Genomic DNA, 22,924 nt, shown 5'->3' with positions numbered 1-22,924 from the left:
TAGGAACTTTCGGCTCATCCTATATATAAGCGATATACGAAATACTTGTTGTCTATTTTGTCGTATTAGAAATAAGAAAACAAGAAAAAATTTCGAAAAAATCAATCTAATCTTTTCGTTTTCTCTCTTTCGTAAAATTCTACACATACGTATGTATCTCGCATATTGTAAATGGAACTTGCATAATCACACAAGACCGATAAGAATGAGATACGAACGAGTCAACGGGCAACGCACTGACCTAGATTTCTCACCCGCATGATGTTAACTCGTCCATCCGGAAGTGTCTTATAGTAGTCTGTATACCTACAAGGATAACAACCATAGCTCGATAATACGTGAAAGTGCGAGTGAAGTAAGTTTCACCGATCTCCTACTGTATATTTCCTCAAAGTACTTTTTCATAATGTTTTAAAAAATATAACAAAATGATACATAACAAGATCATTGATAAATTATTAAATTATCGAATGATATTCTCTCTCTAATATATTTGATTATATCGAGAAAATAAAGTTAAAATTACCTTCTCGTATAATAATTATAATAATAATAATAATAATAATAATAATAATAATAATAATAATAATAATAATAATAGTAATCAATCATTCAAACAGTTTTCTAATTAACTAACTTAGATTAATTAATCATCCAAAAATTCCTTTCAAAATAATGATTCGACAAAAAAAAAAAGGAACAAATCTACCTGGACTTCAGTAACACGTTTGAATCATTCTCTCGTTCTTCGACTTTTCTCATTCGAGATTATTTCTCTTTCTCTCTCTCTCTCTCTCTCTCTCTCTCTCTCTCTCTCTCTCTCTTTCTCTTTCGATTTCCTTTCCCTCTCACCTTTTACACCTGCTCGGCGTCAGTTGGTTAACGTTCAGAGTTCTAATACAAAAGTATCTTATGTGCCGAAAACTCTGCCCCTAATAGTAAAACCTTTTCTACATCCTCACAAAATTAAATCTACAGAGAATCGTCAAGGAGCAACATCAGAGCTAGAGAAAACATTTGGAAATAATTTTCAACCGAGTCACCGTGAAACAACAATTTTCTTTTTCACGAAAACGACACAGTCTTCGTCTTCGTCGTCGTCGTTGTCGTCGTCTTTGTCTTTATCGTTCTTCTTGTTGCTGTTGTTATTGTCCATTCACAAAGAATGATAAAAAAGGGACTAAACTTTTGACTATTCGAGTAGTTACTAACTACTCGAAATAGTTAATAAACAAAAAGAAAAAGAAAAAAACAATGTTTTAAATCAATCTTATTTACATTCGAGGATTGCATTATTTAACATAAATAATAAATTTATTTCAATATAATAATTGGAGTTCCACTTGAAATATATTATAATCAAACTCATTGCAATCGATAAGAAAAAAAAAAAAAATTGAATAAGTAAATGATTATGGGCCTTCAATAGAAATATACAATTCTTATTTGAATAAATTTTACATTGAAAAGTTAACGATTATTGAATTATCGAAATGTTTCCAATTATATGAAGCATCCTTATATATATATCCATGTAATATTGATCCATTGATAAAGGCAACTAAATAGATGGTATCAATTATAATCTTCTACTAAAACCTCTTTGGCTTCAAAAGGAGCAATCATAGCTTTACTATTAGATAGAAAACGTTTATACTCAAATAATTCGATAGGTAAATGGTGATCTAAAATTGGAGATGATATATATATATATATATATATATATATATATATATATATATATACGATCTAATCGATATTTGATGTAAAATAACGTGTCGATTGGAACAGAGTTTAGAGGGCCGTTTAGATCGAAGAGAAAGGGTTATTCGTGTTCACTTGAAACAAGTGGCTGAGAGCTAACGCGATGTGATCTGAAAAAGACACGGTAGAAAAGCGGGCTGTTGGGAGAAAGCGGCCCCAAAAATAAAATCTCTGTAGCTTGGCAACGCACTGAAAATAGATAACATAAACGGCCTGTTAGCCTTCATTCTAGAATTTTATTCTCAAGACCCAAATATGGAAAGGAACGCGATTTAGAATGGAGGCACGTCAATCGAAAGAGAGAATAAAAGTATGAGAAAATTTAAGAATACTTTTCTTAAGTTTCTAATTTCGATACTTTAAAGAATTTTTTTATCAATCGATACGAAACAACGGTGCAACGGAAAAGAAAGTTTATTAAAAATATCTAAAACATAAATACTTGACATTAAAATAATATATAATTTCATACATATATATATATATATATCCATCTGTAGGAATGTTAATCTAATCATAAAATTATAATACGAATTTCATAGAAAAATACTAAAAATTTGAATTTCGTATTCAAAGTTTCGCGTTAAAAAAAAAAAAAACAAAAAAAACAAAAAGAAAAAGAAAAAAAAACCCGAGAGATTTGAAAAACTCTGAAATTAGATCCTCGGTAACACGGTACGGTTTTTACGAATCGTGGATTCATATATTCCCCATGAAAATCCAATTAAAACTTTTCATTCGTTCGTATAAACAAGTGTCTCTTTTTTTGGTCGAATATGTTTCACGTGCTTCACATACGACTCCGTTGTAAGAAACAGTATGGGAAAACACGTATATAATCAGTAGCTGTAACAACAATATCTCACGTCCTAAATAAACAGCGACGAAAAAGAAAAAAAGAAAAAAGAAATGAGAGAAAATAAAAACAGAAAAAGAAAACGAAGGAGGTGTTTTCCGCTGTAACATTAAACGATCGTTTCTCTGTTGATATCAAAACGACGCGACAATCATCCTTCTCGACAAAATTACAGTATGTATATGTGCAACTAGACACGTAGATTACTCTTCTATCGTTAAAGGCCGAAGAATCATGCAATTATCTTACTAACGGTGAATAAACCAATCGAACGTTCTATTTAACACGTACATTTACAAATAAAATTCTATATATCTATAATTAGTTACATATCTAAAGTTCTCTCTTTCTCTCTCTCTCTCTCTCTCTCTCTCTCTCTCTCTTTTTCTATATATATATATATAATTTTTAGCACATTCAAAAATTTTACATTTCTCATCGACATAAATATCAAAATTTAAGAAGCAATTAATTTCTTTGTCCATATATATTGTCCAATTTGTATAACACCACGACGATAAATCAAAAAAACCATAATCTATTCACATTTACGACACTTCCATTAGATTCTCTTAAGAAAATCTTACTGTACGATTCAAGTGTGATAGAAACACGATTCTGCGTAACGAACGAAAAACATAAAAAAAAAAAAAAACCTTTCTATGTTAATGAATGATCCGGCAATAATGTCGATGATCCATCACCTTAGAAAATAATTTTCAATTCTATGTCGTTGTAATGACACCGTTCCGAAGAAAACGAGAAGGCTGTAAGACCCGGTTTCATCGTCACGGAAATCAGATATCGAGTAGCAGCAGGCACAGGTAGTTCAAGAGGTTCTCGTTGTATGTAAGTACTTACTTACTTACTTACTTACTTATTTACTTCCCTCTCCCCACCCCCCCCTCACTCTCCCCGACATCCCTTCGGGGCTTTCCTCTTCCTCTTCAGCACCCTCACGAGTTATTATTATTTTTACCGGCTGAGAAAAGAGCCTGCCACCCTTTGTCCGCGAGCAAGGTGACAGGTGTGCGGGGGAACTCAAGTGACGTAATCAAGTACCGTTATGAGTGAACACGTGATGATACACATATAAAATACATGCAAGTACATACGTATAAGTATAATATGTCCACCAAGCCAGGTGAAACCCCATAAGAATGCAATGCGAAATGGAACACCATGAGGCTACAACGGCTGTATGCGTACAAATGCGAAATTCTGCTCCTACGTGAAAGTGACAGGGACGAGACGAGACAAGATAAGACGAAACGTGAAGGAAGAAGAGGATGGCGAAATGAGAAAGAGAGAGAGAGAGAGAGAAAGGGGAAGAGAAAAGAAAAAAAAAAGAAAAAAAATATTATATAGCTGGATCATATGACGAAGAAGAGATCATTGATTATATTGATCCTCGTTGACTCGTGAGAGAAATTATTTTCTTCGCGCAAACTTAATATAATTTTTTATCTATTCTAAAATGACGATCATAATAGATAATTTTTACTTACGAAAAAATTGTCATAATTAATAACTATCCTATCTCAGGCAATTATATCATTTTAATATGACATAAAAAATTAATCAGTTAATTGAGAACCTTTTGAATATTTTATCTTAATAATAAACCCACGAAATTTCCTTAATAGTCGTATACTCATAGATCGATAATAGAATATATCCGGCAACAACGAAATTGTTCCACTATTCTATATAACATCTGTATATTCCTACGAAATAACTAATTAAATTCAAATTTAGATGTATATATATATATATATATATATATATATATATATATATATATATCATAATAGACACGTATAACAACACTGGAAACTAATTAATATATTAAACGAACTAATTTTATGATGAATTCATTAATAGAAACACAATTATATCGAGAATTTAATGAAATAAACATGGGTACGTGCGTGCGTATTCGTATTTCTCAGAGATAAAAAAAAAAAAAAAAAGAAAAAAAACAAAAAAGGAGGAAGAAGAAAAAAAGAAGAAACTTCGATGATATACCAGATGAAAAGTCATTTAGTTCGTTAGTCGATCCATTATTTATCTTGATAAAACGTCCAACTACGTTTCCTACTTTTTATTCAGACACTAATATACGACTCATATGTACATATATACATATATATATATATATATATATATATATATATATGGTATATGGTTGGTATTCGTGCAAAATACCGAAGCAGAAAGCGCTAAATTAAGGCGTCGTTCGAAAACCGTAGAAAATTGGACTCATGGCTCGTCAACGTCGTTGTTTACGAAACTTTCACGGGAACGTTCCTCTCGCTCGTTAAAACGATACGACCGGCCTTTTTTACAAATTTCTCCCCATCTTTATTTCTTTTTTTGTCTACTCCTTTCATGAAATCATTTGACACGTATATACGTATATACATATATACATATATATATATATATATATATATATATATATACATATATATGTGTGTGTGTAAATAGATAATAAAAATGACGCATGTATATATACATATATACATATACATATATATATATACATATATGTATGTATGTATGTATGTATGCGTGTATGAATATGTACGTAAGGTTACTTATCTATACACCAATTAAAAATGCTCATCACTTTTTCTCTAATTATTATTGAAATTTTACGTATATATATGTATACACAGATATCACGAGCCCATTTTTAAACAACATATACGAACAAATAGAGAGCGAATCGAAACGGATTCATTACTCGTTTAAAAGTTCACCATCAATGCTGTCGGCTTTCGTTCTGAATTCCAAACTCTCTCATTCTTTCATGTTTTTATTACATTTCAATGGCCGATGTATAACGTAGTACGGGTGTAAAGTTTACACTCACAGTAACACGAGCAAAAGAGATGGAAATAGAGGCACGACGTTACCGGTACGAACGATGATAACCAAATGCCTATGTATGATTTTATACAACCTATAAAACGTTCTAATGGAGTTCGTTGTTTGTTGATAAATGAATCGTATTTCTCTCTCTCTCTCTCTCTCTCTCTCTCTCGCTTCCCTCTCTCTTCTACATACGTTAAATGAACGTTTGTATGTATACAAACATAGGTACTCTCGCTTTCTCTCTTGCTCGTCAGCTCCTTTCCTCCTCCACGATAAAGGACGATCTCTCTCTCTCTCTCTCTCTCTCTCTCTTCCTCTCCCTCTCTCTCTCTCTCTCTCTCTTTCTTTCTATCTCTTTCTCTCTTTCCTTCTCTTTCTGCTTACACGCGGCCTTATTCTCGAGACACGAAGAACCGGAGAAGGACGTCACGAAAGAAGAGAAGACGTGAGAACGCTGACACACTGACTCGCTACCCCACATACTCTGCTGGCCTTTTCAATGGGTACTCACGAGAGAAAGAGAGAGGGGAGGGATCAACGGATGAAATAAAAAAAAAAGGAAAAGAAATAAAAACGAACGAACATAAAAATCTTCGATATTTTTCAATAATACCCAAATCTTTTCTACTTTCTATCATTTATCCGATAATATATTTAATCGATATTTGAAAAAATAAATAACACCTCATATCGTCGAAAAATAATAATGATAATAATGATGATGGATGATTGTGATTGATTGATAAAAGGAAAGAGATAAGAAAGGAAATAGATGAAATAAAAAGAAAAGAAAAAAAAAAAAACGAGATAATGTGTAATAAGCGCACTCGTTCACACTGATCAACGAATATATTCACTTTCGTATTCGGCACAAATTTCGACACAAACCTTTCGTTTCGTTTCGTTTCGTTTCGTTTCGTTCGTTCGACGTGAAGCTCCTTATCGTGTCAATTGATAATAAGTCCCTCTATTGTAATCCTATTTTAGACGAGACACACACACACTTGGCACTTAATAAATATTATCTTCTTTTAGCGTCTTCTATATTCTTTCCAATATAAAAACGTATTTATACATATATATAGATATATATATATATATATATATATATATATATATATATAAAAAGATCTACGGAAAGAGTGAAACGCGTTTTTATGTAGATACTTCAGTCAAAGAATCACGTGATAAAGAACACGCCGGCGAGTTTGATGAGTGCGTTCGTGATCTTATGTGAACGTTGGAAACGAAACGCAACCTATATACTCTCCCCTCTTCGGGGTCGTCTGCTTTCACCAAAATCCCTCCGCCATATTACTCCTCCTTCTCATTCGTTTATTCTCTCCTTTTGTCTCTTCAAATCCTCTTTTGAAAGAAAAAAAAAAAAAAAAAGAAAAAAAAAACAACAAAAATTACATCCATATATCTGTCGCAATTGTCATTCATATAAGAAATATCCTTCTCCTTTCCTCTTTAATATAGTATTTAACATACAATGCGCTAATTGACTGTATGAAATTTGTTATCGATCAAATTATAATAACTGATAAAACTTGCCGATCTACATTATGACAATCGTGATAATCTTGATCTAATATATAATATTTTTCTTCGATATCGATATATAAATTATTATTTATTAATTCGTTAACAATTCGTTAACAATTATATAATGTATATATATATATATTTATTTATTATCCTAATATATACATATATTAGGATAATAAATAAATTCCAAAGAAATAATATATTGAATATACATATATAATATTGCGAGATAAGTTATAAAGAAGAAACTTGAAAATTCGAGTGCATCTGTATCTCGATTTATAACGCGTATCGAGGACTTTCGCTTGTATCCGGAGCACGCTCGACTTCCGGCATTCATGAAAGAAAGAGAGAGAGAGAAAAAGAGGAGAGGGGGAGAGAAAGAAAACGAGAGAGAGAGAGAGAGAGAGAGAGAGAGGGAAACATACACGGGGGCGCAAGTGGACTCGTCGTGATTCAACCTCGCTCCGTTTACGTCCCATATCGTAGCTCTCTCGAGGATGATTAAGAAAAAAGAAAGTTTGGGGCCTTTCGCTCCCTACAGAAAAAGTATCTCGTTTGTCGAGCGCCGACGAAATCATGCATAAGCTCGTGCATAAGTTTCTAACCATGGAAATAATTAAAATCATACTAAAATGAAATAAATGACACGTTCAAAAAAGAGGAAAAAGAAAGAACAAAAAAAAAAGGACAAATAATATTTAATACATAGTAAATTAAAATAATTAGGATCGATTAATAAATTACTTCATTTTATAATTATTTTTTTTCAATATCGGTTCAATGTAAAGTAATCGTCATCCGTGAAAAATATTTTAACTATAATGAGGACTGTAACGAAAAAAAAAAAAAAAAAAAGAAAAATAAGAAAAGATCAAGTGTACTTTGTCATACGTACAAAATAATGAATAAAAATTCTTAACATTTAGTTATGAAAAAAAAAAAAAATAAATAAATAAATGAATAAATAATAGACGACGATAATCATTCTACCCTTTCCTACATTCTATATTTATGTATGTATATATCTATTGAATATGTGCATAGATATAATAAGTACGCATACTATGATCACGTTCATTCAATATACCTGCATATGTAAGTAGATTTTCAACGAAATAACTTGCGTTCCACCGTCTACGTTCGATCCTTCTCAAACTAGAACTTCGACTTAATAAGTTTTGAGAATGTCATACGCTTGACCGTCCTCTGCCTTTGAGAATTTCATATGTAATATCAAGATTATCGAAGCATATCAAGAATCCGTTGTTATCAATTTTAATAGAGTGAACCAGCTCGCACATAGATTAACGGCTCGCTATTTCCATTATGCGAAATTATAGTATCGATCATGGTTAATATTCCTATCGATATATATTAATTAATAATTATTAATTTTAACTGATCAGTAAAATAAAATTGAAAAGATATCAAGATAAAAAGATCAATTAAAATTAATCATTATTATCTATACTTATCAATATTATTAATAATACTTAAATAATATTACAAAATTATCGTTAAAGAGTATATAGTATTAAACTATTATTCCAAAGAATAATTATAATCAATCATACGTTTTAATTATTTTATATTAATAAATATCAATAATATTAAATATTATTAACAATTATTTTCTAAGTGACTGTTAGATCTTTATTAGTCATTGAAATATATTAGAAATTGATAGAAAGTATCTAACTTAAAAATTTAATGAAATAAAATCTACATATATACATATACATATGTGGATATATATGCACGCATATATGCGTTTAGTCATATATCATTATCATTGTTCTATTTTCTCATCGAAACGGTCGATCACCTCGATCTTTCCTAACGCGGATGCGATGCAGGAAGAAAGCTGCCCGAACAAATTCCGCGGCGTCCATCGGAATGGTGAAATTGCGCAATTTTTCCACGAGCTTTGACGTCAGCGGCCATTCACGAGAGCCCCATGCACCAGCAGCTTTCACACGGATCTCGCTTTGTTATCTAGATACCTACATACGAACAAGGAGTATTCCCCCAATGTACATATGTATATATATATATATATATATATATATATATCAAGCCTATCTCGAAAAGTTTTATTTACCGAATCGATTCAAGGAAGAGTTATTTTATCGAAAAGAAATTTTTAAATTTATATCTTAATAAAACTAAATCGTTAATTGAATATTGATTAATGATATATATATTTATTTATTTATTTATTATTTTCTTTTATTTAAAAAAATAAACGAAATTTTTTCTTATATACTTGATATATATACATTTATTAAAATTGATCATAAATATAAATATTATTAATAAGTAGTATTATATATATATATATATTAAATATTTTTTGCAATAATATTTGACATATTAACCATTAATAATATAGTATAGTTATATATATATATATATATATATATATATATATATATATATGTACATATATGTACATGCGTATGAAAATTCTGGTTTACGAGTTATTCCATTCCAATGAGATAAAAGGAAAGCAAAGATGCGATCGATTTTGAACAAATTTTCTCCCATTGGTCTCTCTTTCGTTCCTCTTGGAAAGACAACGCGAGCACTGAGTCGTTCTTAGCTTGTACAACGCCTCGTTATCCTCCATTCCCGATAACCGGAATCATCTATTAGATATAATCTCGAGAAACCGATTTTCTGAGATTCCTCGTGACTTTCACCTGCGATGTGATCGCGTTTCTTACTTCGCTCACGAAGATCCGGTATTCTTGGTACTGGACCAGTTCCGAATACTTCTTACAGAAGTAATCGCGAAACGGAAGAATGAAGAAGAGAGAAAGAGAAAATGAAATCATCACGATGAAATGATTATCTTTCAAACATTCGATTCTCCTCTGATCGGTCCAATTTTATCAATCAAAATGTTTACGTATTTATTTAAAAATATTCTAATCTTTGATTATTATTTTGAATATACAAGAAGACAGAATCTCTATCTTTCACAATTAAATCGTCATTAATTTTTGAAAAATAAAATAAATTTCTCATAAAATTGATACGCGCGCATTTTACAAAATATTACAAATGAAGTAGGCAAGAGAAATTTTTTTTTTTTTTCTTGAATATATTAATAACTTTTCATTCTACGGAGATATTGAAAATGAAATAAAAAAAAATTCTAAAATGTGACTGTGCGTTCATGCGATAAAATTTAACTCGATTTTCGATCGTAAAAATTGAAAAAGAGAAAAATCAATTGTTATTAACGAAAAGCATAGAAAATATAAATTCTATGTTTTTTTTTCTACGATATATCCGAATTTCTGACAAGATGTCTGATATAAAACTTTCATGACACCGAGCTAAGTATCTACGTTTAAGAATTCGATCAATTAAACGATCGATCGATCAACGGATCGATCGGCCGACCGATTTCTCTATCGAAATACCGAATCATAGTAATTCGATGTCTCACAAAGTTGACGTACTTACGTGTCGGAGAGCCTATGTCAAAGACGACGTTTAAGTCGAACGTAAGATTTAGTTTTGGCACACTTTTCACGACAACGACGAGAACGTCAAAGCCGATTCGAGACGTCTTACTGCTACGTGTACCTCACCCAAGAAATTAACATTACAAATTGCGAACGATGCCTTGCAAATATTTCAATTCTCGATCTAACGTAACACCCGTCTAAATTTAATTTATAACAATCGAATATTAAACGAATTTTCAATCTATCCGAGATTACGAAAAAGTAAAACGATATTGACTTGTAATTGAAACATAAATAAATAATAATAATAATTATAATAATATAATTATTTATAGTTAATAATAATTATTAATAATATTTTAATTAATAATTAAAATTAATAACTATTGTTGATAATAATTGTTAATTAGAATTTGATTAAAAAAATTGTAATTCTGCATTCACTGTAATATCATTAATGGCATTATTTAATTAAAATTAACAAAGTTATTAATGATATAATAACTTTCAAACGTTATTATAAAATAAACAATGATTAAATTTTATTATAAAACGAATATAAACGAATATATATATTTGTCATAAATATGTCATGATTTTAAAGATCATCAAGATAACTTTCTCGAATAATTACGATTACAATCTATCGTTCAAAATACGTAGTTAGAATATATAAGACATAGGTATATCCATGTATGCGTATGTTCATAAAGTAACATGAAAAGAGGCCTTCGCAGACAATCGAACAAAGTGGGTGTTTAATTGCAAGGAAGTATGCATATACGTGCGATAATTTTGGGTCACTGAATAGCAAGCTTTCTTCTTTCTCCCTTTCTCGATTGCTTGTGTCGAACGTGCCGTGTGATCGAACGCCCTTTCTTCTTCTTCTTCTTATTCTTCTTCTCCTACTCTTCCTCCTCTTTCTCTTTCTCTTTTACATCTTCTTTTATTTCTCTTTCTTCTTTCTCTTTAACCTGTTCAATAAACCACAAAATGTAATTATTGCGAATGCCTATTTAAATCTTCGTCGCATATTACACTTGACATTGAAATCAATTCGTCTCAAGTAAACTTTAATATTAATAATATTAAAAATATTAACGTAATATAAACTAAATAATATTTAATTATTCTAAATCCTTCTCGTTATCGATTTATGCTAAATTTATATTATAAAATGATATGAATGAAACTGTAACTTAACCGAATCGTCTATCTATCTATTCTTAATACAATAATTTTAGGATTATTTGATTTTATTTGAATTCTTTCAAAATTGAAAATTACGAGATAGATACATGTACGATTATTATTATTTTCTTTTTTTTTTTTTAGATTAATTAGTAACACACGATAAGATGTTATCTTTTTGTTCTATACTTTACGTATATAAGATTTTCTTCTTTTTTTTTCTTTTCTTTTCTTTTCTTTTCTTTTCTTTTCTTTTCTTTTCTTTTCTTTTTTTTTTCAGAAACGAGGAACGAAAGAAGACGAATTCGCGGAGTAAGACCAACGAAAATAAAATCGAGCACGCTTCGTGAGACCGTCAACTCTGAAACGGAGTGAAAGTTTTGCTTTCCTATTGCGATCGCTAACGTTCCAATCTCTTGAAATTTCATCGACGCGAGGCAACGCAACGCAACACCCGCGTTTCGTTCAAAACGTTAACAACACTTTCTCAAGAACCATTCGTACTGCCACCATCTACGAGTTGTAAAGCTCTTCGAAAACTCAACGTCAACGACGAATTCTCTGTGATTTTCTCGTCTACGAAGAAAGATTCGCACGAAAGACGACAACGAAGAATCTACGGCACGTCAGAAACTCCATTACGGAAACGAGATTTCAACGACTAACGAGAATACTAAAAGTCGACGTCCGACCCTTTTACAAATCACTATCGTCTTAAAAATATCTTTTCAATTCGTTTAATTTGATAGAACTACTAAGAGTCGTATCATTCCCTTTTTCTCTCTCTCTCTCTCTCTCTCTCTCTCTCTCTGTATCTCTCTCTCTTTCTCTGCTACAAATAAATTTGATCATGAATTTTATAATAATATATAATAATATATATGAAATCTAACGATTATTGTCTTATTAATACACAATAATTGTAGATCTTTCTTCTCTGTAAATCAATGTTTTACAAACAAAAATATATATATATATTAATTATATAAATCATTGAATCATAATTAACATATAACGTTTATGTTTATGAAATTTTTAAGATAATTTAATCCAATATGAATTGAAAGATGTTTTTGATTCACGAAAAAAAAAAAAAAAGAAAAAAAAAGAGAGAAAAAAAAACTGAAAGATCGTTCGAATTCCGTAAAAAATAATTCAATATCTGGATCGATTAAAAATTCAACGAAATATAAGTGACAAATAAACAAGGAAGCACAAAAAAAAGGGAATAGATAGACGATCTTAGTATGTCAGTGTGCCTATATGCTAATAGCTTGGCTCGATGAGCGGTTTTAACCTCGACCATGAATCGAATCGATAGAAGTAAACGCTCCTTCAAAAAGGATTCCAAAGAATGATGCAAAAAAAAAAGAAGATAAAACGATCCTTTTCGTAGACTTAACACTAATATATTAATAAATAAAAGTGTATGAATTTTTTAAATTATTTAAATAAAAAAAAAAAAAAAGAAAAAGAAAAAAGAAAAAAATTACTCGAACGAAAACAAATTTTTTTCGATACGACTTTCATTCTTAATAAACAACATTTAACATAATATAATAATTTTTACTGAGGAAAGAAAAAATTTCTTTGAAATAAATTCTTTTTCTTTTTTTTTTTCTTCTTTCTTTTATATATATATATATATATATATATATATATATATATATATATATATATATATACATATACACGTGTATATTACAGATAATATAGATCTGCATTAAAAATAATTAATTAAATTGCGATACGTTTAAATAAAATTATTTTGAAGAAATCCAATCCCTTTGTATATTAATATTATTATATTGAATCATTATTTCTAAACTTTATATTCCACTTATTATTCTCGTTCAAAAAAAAAGAAAAAAAAAGAAGGATATATCATTTGGAATAATAGTTACTTAAATAGCAATCAGTAAATGGTAAGTGAAATGCGAAGGTGTGTGTCTGTCTTTTACGTTAATGCTCTCGAGTTGTTCTCAACGCTCTCCCGTTTAACGGTACATCTCATGCGGGACTCGTGAACGCTAGAAAGTAGTTTGATATTTTGAGTAGTCCGCCAATTTCCTTCTTTGACTTCTCATTTGACATTTCAACTTCCCATAATGGAAAACGACTGACGACCTTGACGATCTATTAGATCGATCAATCGATCCATTCTTGAGTTTATTTTCAAAATAAATCACACGAGAAAATATCTAAATTCATCTGAATTCTTTAAACGTTACGTTTTACGATTAGAAAAAAAAAAAGAAAAAAAAGAAAAGAACAAAGAAAAAATAAATAACAAATCTTCTTTGATACATTTCAAATTAATTAACAAAAAGGAATGTGATGAAAAATTCAATTGCAACGATCAATTCCAAAAATTACACTATCTTAACGAGATAAAAGGAAAAAAAGAAAAGGAAAAAGTATTTCGTTACTTTTCATGTAAAGAAAAATACTGTGGTAAGATACTCAAAATGTATACTTAATTTAAATACTCGAAAGGTACTCGAAAAATGAATACCTAATTAACAATGTTTACATTCACCGTTATACTCGCAACGAATACGAATATTTCAACGTTCCATAACGTAAATACGCGATAAAATTGCACCAAAGATTATACACGCGTATACATTTTTCACGTATTCGATGATATTATATTCTCATTTACATGATAGCTTTCTCATTTACAAATCGAAAAATTGATTGATCGTTTGCACTCGTATTATGAAATGATTATTATCGAATCACTTTTCGATCATTTATTTTATCGAACAAGTACTTTTTATCGGGTATTCTTTTAAAAAAAAATTTTATGATTCCTTTCGAAACAAAGGATCTATATACATACTATATATATATATATAAAATCAAAGTTAATTCAATTCACTCGCCTTTCAATCTAACGATAAATTTCATTGTCAAGAAGAAGAGAGAGAGAGAGAGAGAGAGAGAGAGCTATAAGTCGTCCATTTAAAATAGCTCATCGAAGTAGAAAAGCGTACAAAATTATCGCGAATAATCGAATCACGATGACAAAGTAAAAAATTGATCCTCGAGGATCGAGTCCTTGATAAGCGTTACTTCCGTTCTTTTCATACAGAGGGTCTGTACTACGTAAGTATATGCTTTAGTGTTGAAAATTGATTTCCTTTATTATAAAAGCAAAATTGGATCGATCCAGTTGAAATATAGGGAATATCTTTTTCGATATAACGAAGAGTCCTTTAGTGATTCTCTATGCGCGTCTAATCAATTTCTTTGACGATCGATCGATCAATCGATCGATGTAAAGTAAAAATAATATTAAAAAGAAAAGAGAAAAGGATCTAACTAAAAGGATATCGTACATGGGATCACGAAAGAGATATGATTGACTTCAATGATGACTGATGACGAAGGATAGATCTTGTATTTTCTGAAAAAAAGAAAAGGAAAAAAAAAAGAAAGATGTCACTGATACTTTTTTTTTTCTTTTTTTTTTTTCTTTGATATTACTCGTGTAACAAAGATCTTTAAAAATAAAAGTAATGCAAATTATTTCGATAAAATTCAAATTGGACAATGTAAATCGATACGTTTAAGTTTGAACCTTCACAAATGAACTTTTTATCGTGTTTATGAAGAAGAAAAAAGATAAAAGAAAGAAAAGAATATTATACAGTGATATTGTATGATTCATAAAAGAAAAAAAGAAAAAAAAACAGAAACAGAAAAAATCGAAAGTGTGGATCAAGAATCGAAAGAATGTTTACTTTCGAAAAAGTATATCATAAAAAATCGTTCGTGACAAAAGTCGCTCTATTTTCAACTTTCTAATAATATCGATGCGATGACGAGGTCGTTAAGTCACTCCCGTCGCGCTCACTTTCACCGCCCACGCACAAATTTTCTATTCTCTTCGGCTTTCTCATTGTTATGATACATAGGTGTACATATATGTTCACATATATATCCCCGTATGTTGAACATGTCGCGAACAATGAGTCACGTTATCATTTTCGCCCGCTTTTTGGGTTTCTCTTACTGACGCAATCTTTTTTTCTTTTTCTATTTCTTTTTTCTTTATTTTCTTTTTTGATCTTCGACAAAAGGAGGACATTGTGCTAACAAACTCTTGGTTTTCCCCAACAGAGAAAGATTACAACAAAATTCAATCGACTTTTGATATTTCATCGAAGATTAATTCGTTTCGTGAATTATCGAAAATTTTGACATTAATAAAAAGTAGATAAATTCGAAAATATATTTATCGTTAAGAATATGAAACTATGTGTTCCACTTAATTTGAATCATCAATAATGTATTTATCTCGTTTAATTAATTACAAGGAAGGACACGTATATCATAAGACGCATATATTTTGTTAAGTGAGAGAGAGAGAGAGAGAGAGAGAGAGAAAAAAAAGAAAAAAAAGAAGTCGTAAGGAGGAAAGAAAATTATTGCATACCTACGTAATATTTTTTAAAAGAGAAATAATTTCTTTTTCAAACGATTTTTCTCGTATCATAGAAAAGAAATTATATTAAGAATATGAGAAAAATTAAAGAAACTGAATGGAATATAATATTTATCTATGAATCGTATACCTACTTAGGACATATTAATATTATATTTTACAAATCCAATCAAATTGCATATCGAAAGATTAACTTCGTTTTGAAATTGTACGTATATAATAATTTATTTGTCGATAAATAAAATAACAACAAGTGATAAACTTTCGATTCGTCTAATTTGCTTGTCCATTTTCTTTATAACGAATAGTAATGAATAAATTAATCTCAGCATCTATCTATTTACGTTTGTCCTCATTTTTGAAATCAATCAAAGCCAAAGTCTAAACGATGGTGGCATCGAGTAACGGAGATGCCAAAACCAAAGGATCTTTTCTATTTTTTTCTTTTTCTTTTCGAACGCTAAAATAATTATTCATGCGGTGCGATGAACGTGATACGTAAAGAGAAAGAGAAAGAGAAAGAGAAAGAGAGAGGGGGGAAAGAGAGAGAGAGAGAAAGAGAAAGACATACAGACAAACAGACAGACAGACAGACAGACAGACAGAGAACATTAACAACGGACTAATAGTCAGTCAGTTCAGGAAGACCGCATTCTCTATTCGAGCTCAAGTCGAAAGATTCGAGAGTAGTAGTCGCTTACTGTGTCGGTGCTTTTACGGCTTAATGAAACTTACGCCGTTAATTACACATTCTACGTAACCTTTCAAACTATTATTATGCTCCCGGCAATATTTTCAATAGAAAAATATAAATAGAAATATATAATATATATGGAAAAGTATTAATAGAAATCAATCGATTTTTTTTTAATTCAATAAATTTTTCTCATCGACATTATTAATTTATTTCAACGATTCATACGTTACGATACATTGTTAAATTGTTTACGAAATATTAATAAATTTGTATGATTTTGAAATGTACGTATATGCCACTGTCAAATATCGATTCGATTTTGATGACGATGAAATGATAGGATTGAAATCGATTAAATCGATATACCTTGTATATAGATCGAACGATGTAATTTGACGATCCTCCTTCTGGTCACTTCAATTTCTATTTAAATTCAATCCATTGGATACGTAAAGTATATTGCGTTCGAAGATTGATCCTATAAATGCAAAAGACACCCCTCTTTAATTTTCTTAAATGTATCTTCCTTATTATTATTTTTCATGCCCTTTTAAAATCAAATCTAAAGAAGAAAAAAAATTATGTTTGTAAACGGATTGATATACCGTTTGAAAGAAAACGTTAGGATTATATATCGATTTGTAAGCGACTCACGATCGAATGATTTCACCAAGAGACTCGAAGGTCGCCATATTTACGGAACAATAGACGATAATAGACATTTCACCATGTGGTATGCGAACCACGCCGCGCCACAGCAAATCCACTAAGAGTGCGTGCGGAGTTCTGCCTCCTCTCGAAGGCTGCTTTCACGATACGCATCCGGAATCGATCGGCGTTTCAGCTTCGTAAACAGGATACTTGTCCGACTCACCAACTCGATTAGAGTTATACTCGCTCTTCTTACTCGCCAGTCAGACTTGTTTTATAACGAATTTCCACGCTTTTCACCAAACAGATATCTTCTCTCACTTCGATCCTCCGTTTCATTGAAATCTATATCATAGATGTTTAGGCGAACTTGCAAAACAAAACAGAACAAATTATATCGAACGAAGGACATGATACAACGATACGTAATAGAAATATCATTAGGAAAATAGTTTTTCATTTTATTTGTTGATAATAATTAACTTGTTCAATGTCATTATTGCGTTAAAACTATTGCGTTGTTAAAAGTAATATGAAAATATGATATAATTATTATTATGTTTTATAAATAGGATGGCTTTTGATTTAATTCCATTCAATATTATATTTTATAAAGAGAAACATTTTATAAATTTCCAAACCTTAATATATATATATATATATATATATATATATATATATATATATATTATATATATATATATATATATATATATTTTTTTTTTTAATTCATGTATCACTTTATTTGTGATATGAAAAAATTCTAAGATTTATCTAATCAGTTAATCTAGATTGATTAATCTTAATTGAATATCTTTAGATGTAAATAAATTTTATTATTAAACGACATACGAAAGACTGCCGAATAAAAAGATTTTTTGATAGATAAAAAATGAACCTAAATAAATTTTTGTGGTTAGCCCAACTGAATCGAAAAATTTAATACAACGTGATTAAATGGACGCTCTGATTCCTCAGTTAATTAGAACATGTCGTTTCTGACCTTGCGCACGTTTTCTTCGGGAATAAAAAAATTCTGAAGTTTCGAAATGAAAGAGGCTCGAAAAAAAGGATATATCTATCAATCATAAATTATTTTAACACTTTCTCATATAACGTTAAATAAAATTTAATTTAATTACTACAATTAAGGTAATTATTTGAAATGTATAAAATAAATGAAAGAGATTCATGAAAAGTTTGATCGTACGATAAATAAGAACAAATAAATGCACGATTTATTATTCTCTTGATCGATGATAAAAAAAAAAATTAATTTCTAATAAATTATTATCAATCCTAAATCCTAACGTGAAATTAAAATTTTTATCGATTCATTAAAATATATTGAATTTCTAAGGATCAAATTTTAAGTTACTAATTATTAATAATTAAGCTACTAATTATTAATAAATAACAAAGTAACTAGTAGATATGGGCAAAGGCCTTGTAAGAACACAAACAGATAATCTTTATATGCTCATGTTCGATCTAATACGTTTATATTGTATCTATAAGTATCTAACGAGTATCCAAGTACTTAACTATTTACTTGGAACATCTTTGTAGATGCTCGTGACTGTCTCACGTCTAACAAACGCGATTTATGGGTCGTACCTTCTACTCGAATACAGCAAATAGTCGGTCAATGGAACGTTCTTAATAGGATTCCTATATAGTTAGAAAATTCAATGTGATATATCTAAATATATATAACTTAAATAATATTTTTAATTTCTCCACATTCTTCAGTCATTATTTGTTTGCGCGATTCGTTCGCGCAAGCAAATTACAATTATTGGATCATCAAATATAAATTTTCATTTTTATTTCGTAATTCCTTTCTAAGATATTTTCTAATTCGTGTTATTAAAAAAAAAAAAAAAAAAAAAAAAATATCTATGAATAAAAATATATTAAACATATTATTGTGTCAATACATTCCTATACAAGGATTAATATTTTTGACTTAGATTATTATAATATTCAAAGATAATTAATTCGTATGTTCTTTTTTTCTTCCATTCAATTAAAAGAGCCACATTTGTCATAATAAAATCATTATTAGTGCAATTAAATTTTCTTTTTTCTTTTTTCTTTTTTTTTTTTATTTTTCGTTAGAACTAAATCGTCGAAAATCGATCGATCATCTCTTTTTTTCGATCGTTTTAACGGGACGACATCACGTAAGTATACATGTAGCAACTAAATGAGCGAACGAGAGAGCACGCACGCATGCATGCACGATGACCGTTAATGGACGAAGGAAGAGGAAAGTAGCATTTTTCCTCTTTTCTACGATCCGAAGGAGGAGTGACACGCGAGGATTTCCATAACACACCATGCCTTCAGGCACACACACGCGAATCGCATTAACGTCGTTTTCGAAACGAGTACAGTAACTTCACGACTCGCTTTGCTTTCAAACGAGAGAAGTAGAAGAAAATCGAACGAAGTATATATTAAGAGTTATTTTATCTAATACTATTGTAACAATAGAATCTACGTATATTGAAATATTTATATATATATATATATATATATATATACACCTATATATTTATACATATATATCATAATATTATTATATTATTATATTTTCTATAAACGTGTAACTCAGTAAACAATACGCATAACATATTAGATTCTAGCTATACATAATCAAAAAAATAATAATAATAATAATAATCTAATCATATAGCACGTATCAAATAATGTAACAATAAAGTAATCAAATGAAACTTATGAAAGAAAAAAATATCTTCCTCTCGTTCTCTTCGAACGTTTCAATAAATATAAGATAAACGAAGGGAAAAGAACAACGACAACAAGAAAAAAGAGCAGAAAAAGAAACTATATATATATATATATATATATATATATATATATACATGAAAGAGTCGAAAAAAGGGCTAAAAAAGAAAAGGACGAGAAAGGAAGAGAATATATATGTACTTGTCTATGTATACATATATACTACATCGTAAAGTTCATCAAAGCGAGCATCTTATTCATGGTGGACACATACCATAAGAGAACATAAACGATCAGATCTGTGGACACGCACGTGCGCGCGAGCGCGAACACAAGAGCGGCTCCCACAAAGTAGCGTGCCTTCCTTGCCGCCATGCCACGGGAGTATGGACCTTGTGAGCGGTCAAAGTCGTGGCCTACTTCACTTCCTGCCTTCGAAACTTTCTCCTCGTGAGCACCGTTCGTGAGTCGAAGAGGTGCTGAGAATCATCAGTATCGCTTGATTCTACGACCTTCCTCTTCCTCCTTCTCCTCCTCCTCCTTCTCCTTTTCCTTCTCCTTCACCTCCTCTATCTCCTTCTTCTTCTTTTTTTCTTCTTCTTCTACTTCTCTTTCTCTCTCTCTCTCTCTCTCTTTCTCTCTCTCTCTCTCTCTCTCTCTCTCTCTCTCTCTCTCTCTGTCTTTCTCTTAATACCTTTCTTATTACCTTTCTTTTACTTTTAAACCGCGATTACTTACAATTAGTTTTTGCATTTCATAATAATACACCTAAAGTCTCGTTTTCATTTCCCATAGAATTTTCCTCACAATTATTATAATCTTTTATGAACACAAAATTATACTACCATCGTGAATGTATATTTCATTTCTAAGTAAAAGAGTTATTTAAATAGCATTTAAATATACGGGACTGTTAGAAAATGTCTAATTAAAAATATAGGTATAATAACATACTGAATGGCGATTTAGAAGATTAATTAAGATCGATTTATCATATTAAATATTTGAAATATCGATATCTTCTAACTAATATTTTAAACATTATATTTTTTTATTCACATTACTCGATGAAACGATTTATTTCATTTTGGACCTATTAATTTTATTCTAATGAAATTTCACATCTAATATTTATATTAATTTTTTTATTGAATTTTATTCCATTGTATTAACATCGATTAGATATATTTTTCTTTTTTTTTTTTTTTTTATTTCACTTAACTTCACTTTTCGTTCAGCTTATCATCATCAAACTGTCATATGATTTATTCTTCAATTATCCGAATATTATCAACACATTGATCTATACACACACACACACACTCACAAAATATTTTTATATAGAGATATCACATAAAATTTAATGGAACATCGTCGTAAAATTGCATCGGCAAAAAATCGTCAGAAAACTTTCTTCGAGCAGGTAAATTCACTTTACCCTCTGTAAATCTTCGGATATGGATACTTACATATTACGATACAAAAAAGGATTAGAGAGCGAAGTAATGGCACTTAAATGGAATAGTCTTACGTCATTCGAATTCTTTATGTTAGACGATAAAACAGTGTCGATCAGTAGCTAACATTTCATAAATCATTGTGTTTCTTAACGTAAAAATAAAGAAAAAAAGATTCGATGGGCCGATTAAAGTTACTAATAAAAATTCATTTCTTCAAAGAACATCGTCACGAAGGTGCGCCCCACTACTATCACACGTAAATATTTTTCTCTCTCTCTCTCTCTCTCTCTCTCTCTCTTTCTCTCTCTGGGTCAAGGTCTCTCTTAGATTTTTTATAGTAGTAAGATCATCTTCTACGGGCTACGTTAAAGCTTTCAAACGAATTCCAAACTAACGATGAAGAATATAAATACGATTTAATCACCTTAACCCTCATTCCGATTTCATTTTATAATATTTATCGATCTTATTACATCCGTATAAAAATCAAACGAATTCTTTTGAAATTTCCTTTGACGATTTTATAATTATATATATATATATATATATACATATATAATTTAATATAATCATTTCTATGAACAAACTTTAACGATTTTCTTTAACCACTGAGAGATAAAATTAATTATGAGAAATCATAAGAAATAGAATAGAAATGAACGTTCAAATTAATTCAGAATAATAAATACGTAGATAGAATAACTGATTTAAACTGAAGAAGAAATAACTGAGTACGAGACATAATTGACTATGATTATTGAATACAAAAATAAGAAGAAAACGAAATAAATCTAATAGCATGGATAAAGAGAAAAATGAAGAGAAAGAGAAAGAGAAAGAGAGAGAGAAAGAGAGAGAGAGAGAGAGAAAGAGAGAGAGAGAGATAAGATAGAATAGAAAGTAGACAAAGTCAGAGAGGATGTACCTACTCGTCATATCATATGGAAAGATATCGCAAAAAGTGATCGCCAAATTTTCTGTATAACCGAATGGGACTAGTTTTTGTCTTATAGAAAGTCGTCGAGAAAAGATCTTGGAATCGGACGCTGTTATCCCAACAAGGTTACGAGACCGCACGACGAACTTGCGACGTTTTACACGACTTGATGCTCGGTCGGAAAGAAAAGAAAAAAAGGAGAGTATCCGACATGACGAGAAGTAAAGAAATTAAAAAAAAATGAAAAA

At 30.0% G+C, this 22,924-nt stretch overlaps 1 protein-coding gene across 5 annotated transcripts in view; it reads right to left on the bottom strand.

The window, feature by feature from the left end:
• dyl (transmembrane protein dusky-like) overlaps window positions 1-22,924 on the bottom strand; it is a 47,176-nt gene that overhangs the window by 17,399 nt on the left and 6,853 nt on the right. Inside the window, exons 2-5 of one of the 5 annotated variants that reach the window (XR_014982345.1) lie at window positions 20,554-20,758; window positions 17,529-17,894; window positions 17,241-17,352; window positions 10,997-11,507 (exon numbers count right to left, since the gene is read on the bottom strand). The gene's annotated coding sequence lies outside the window, so the exon portion shown is untranslated. Of the gene's footprint in view, window positions 1-6,388; window positions 11,508-17,240; window positions 17,437-17,528; window positions 17,895-20,553; window positions 20,759-22,924 lie in introns of those variants that run through there. The other 4 variants (XR_004837853.2, XR_014982346.1, XR_004837852.2 and 1 more) reach the window with 4 other exon arrangements.

Source organism: Vespa mandarinia, chromosome 7, assembly GCF_050613455.1.
Source record: "Vespa mandarinia isolate Hongniang chromosome 7, ASM5061345v1, whole genome shotgun sequence".
Lineage (NCBI taxonomy): Eukaryota > Metazoa > Arthropoda > Insecta > Hymenoptera > Vespidae > Vespa > Vespa mandarinia.
This window is presented reverse-complemented; position numbering and strand designations above follow the sequence as displayed.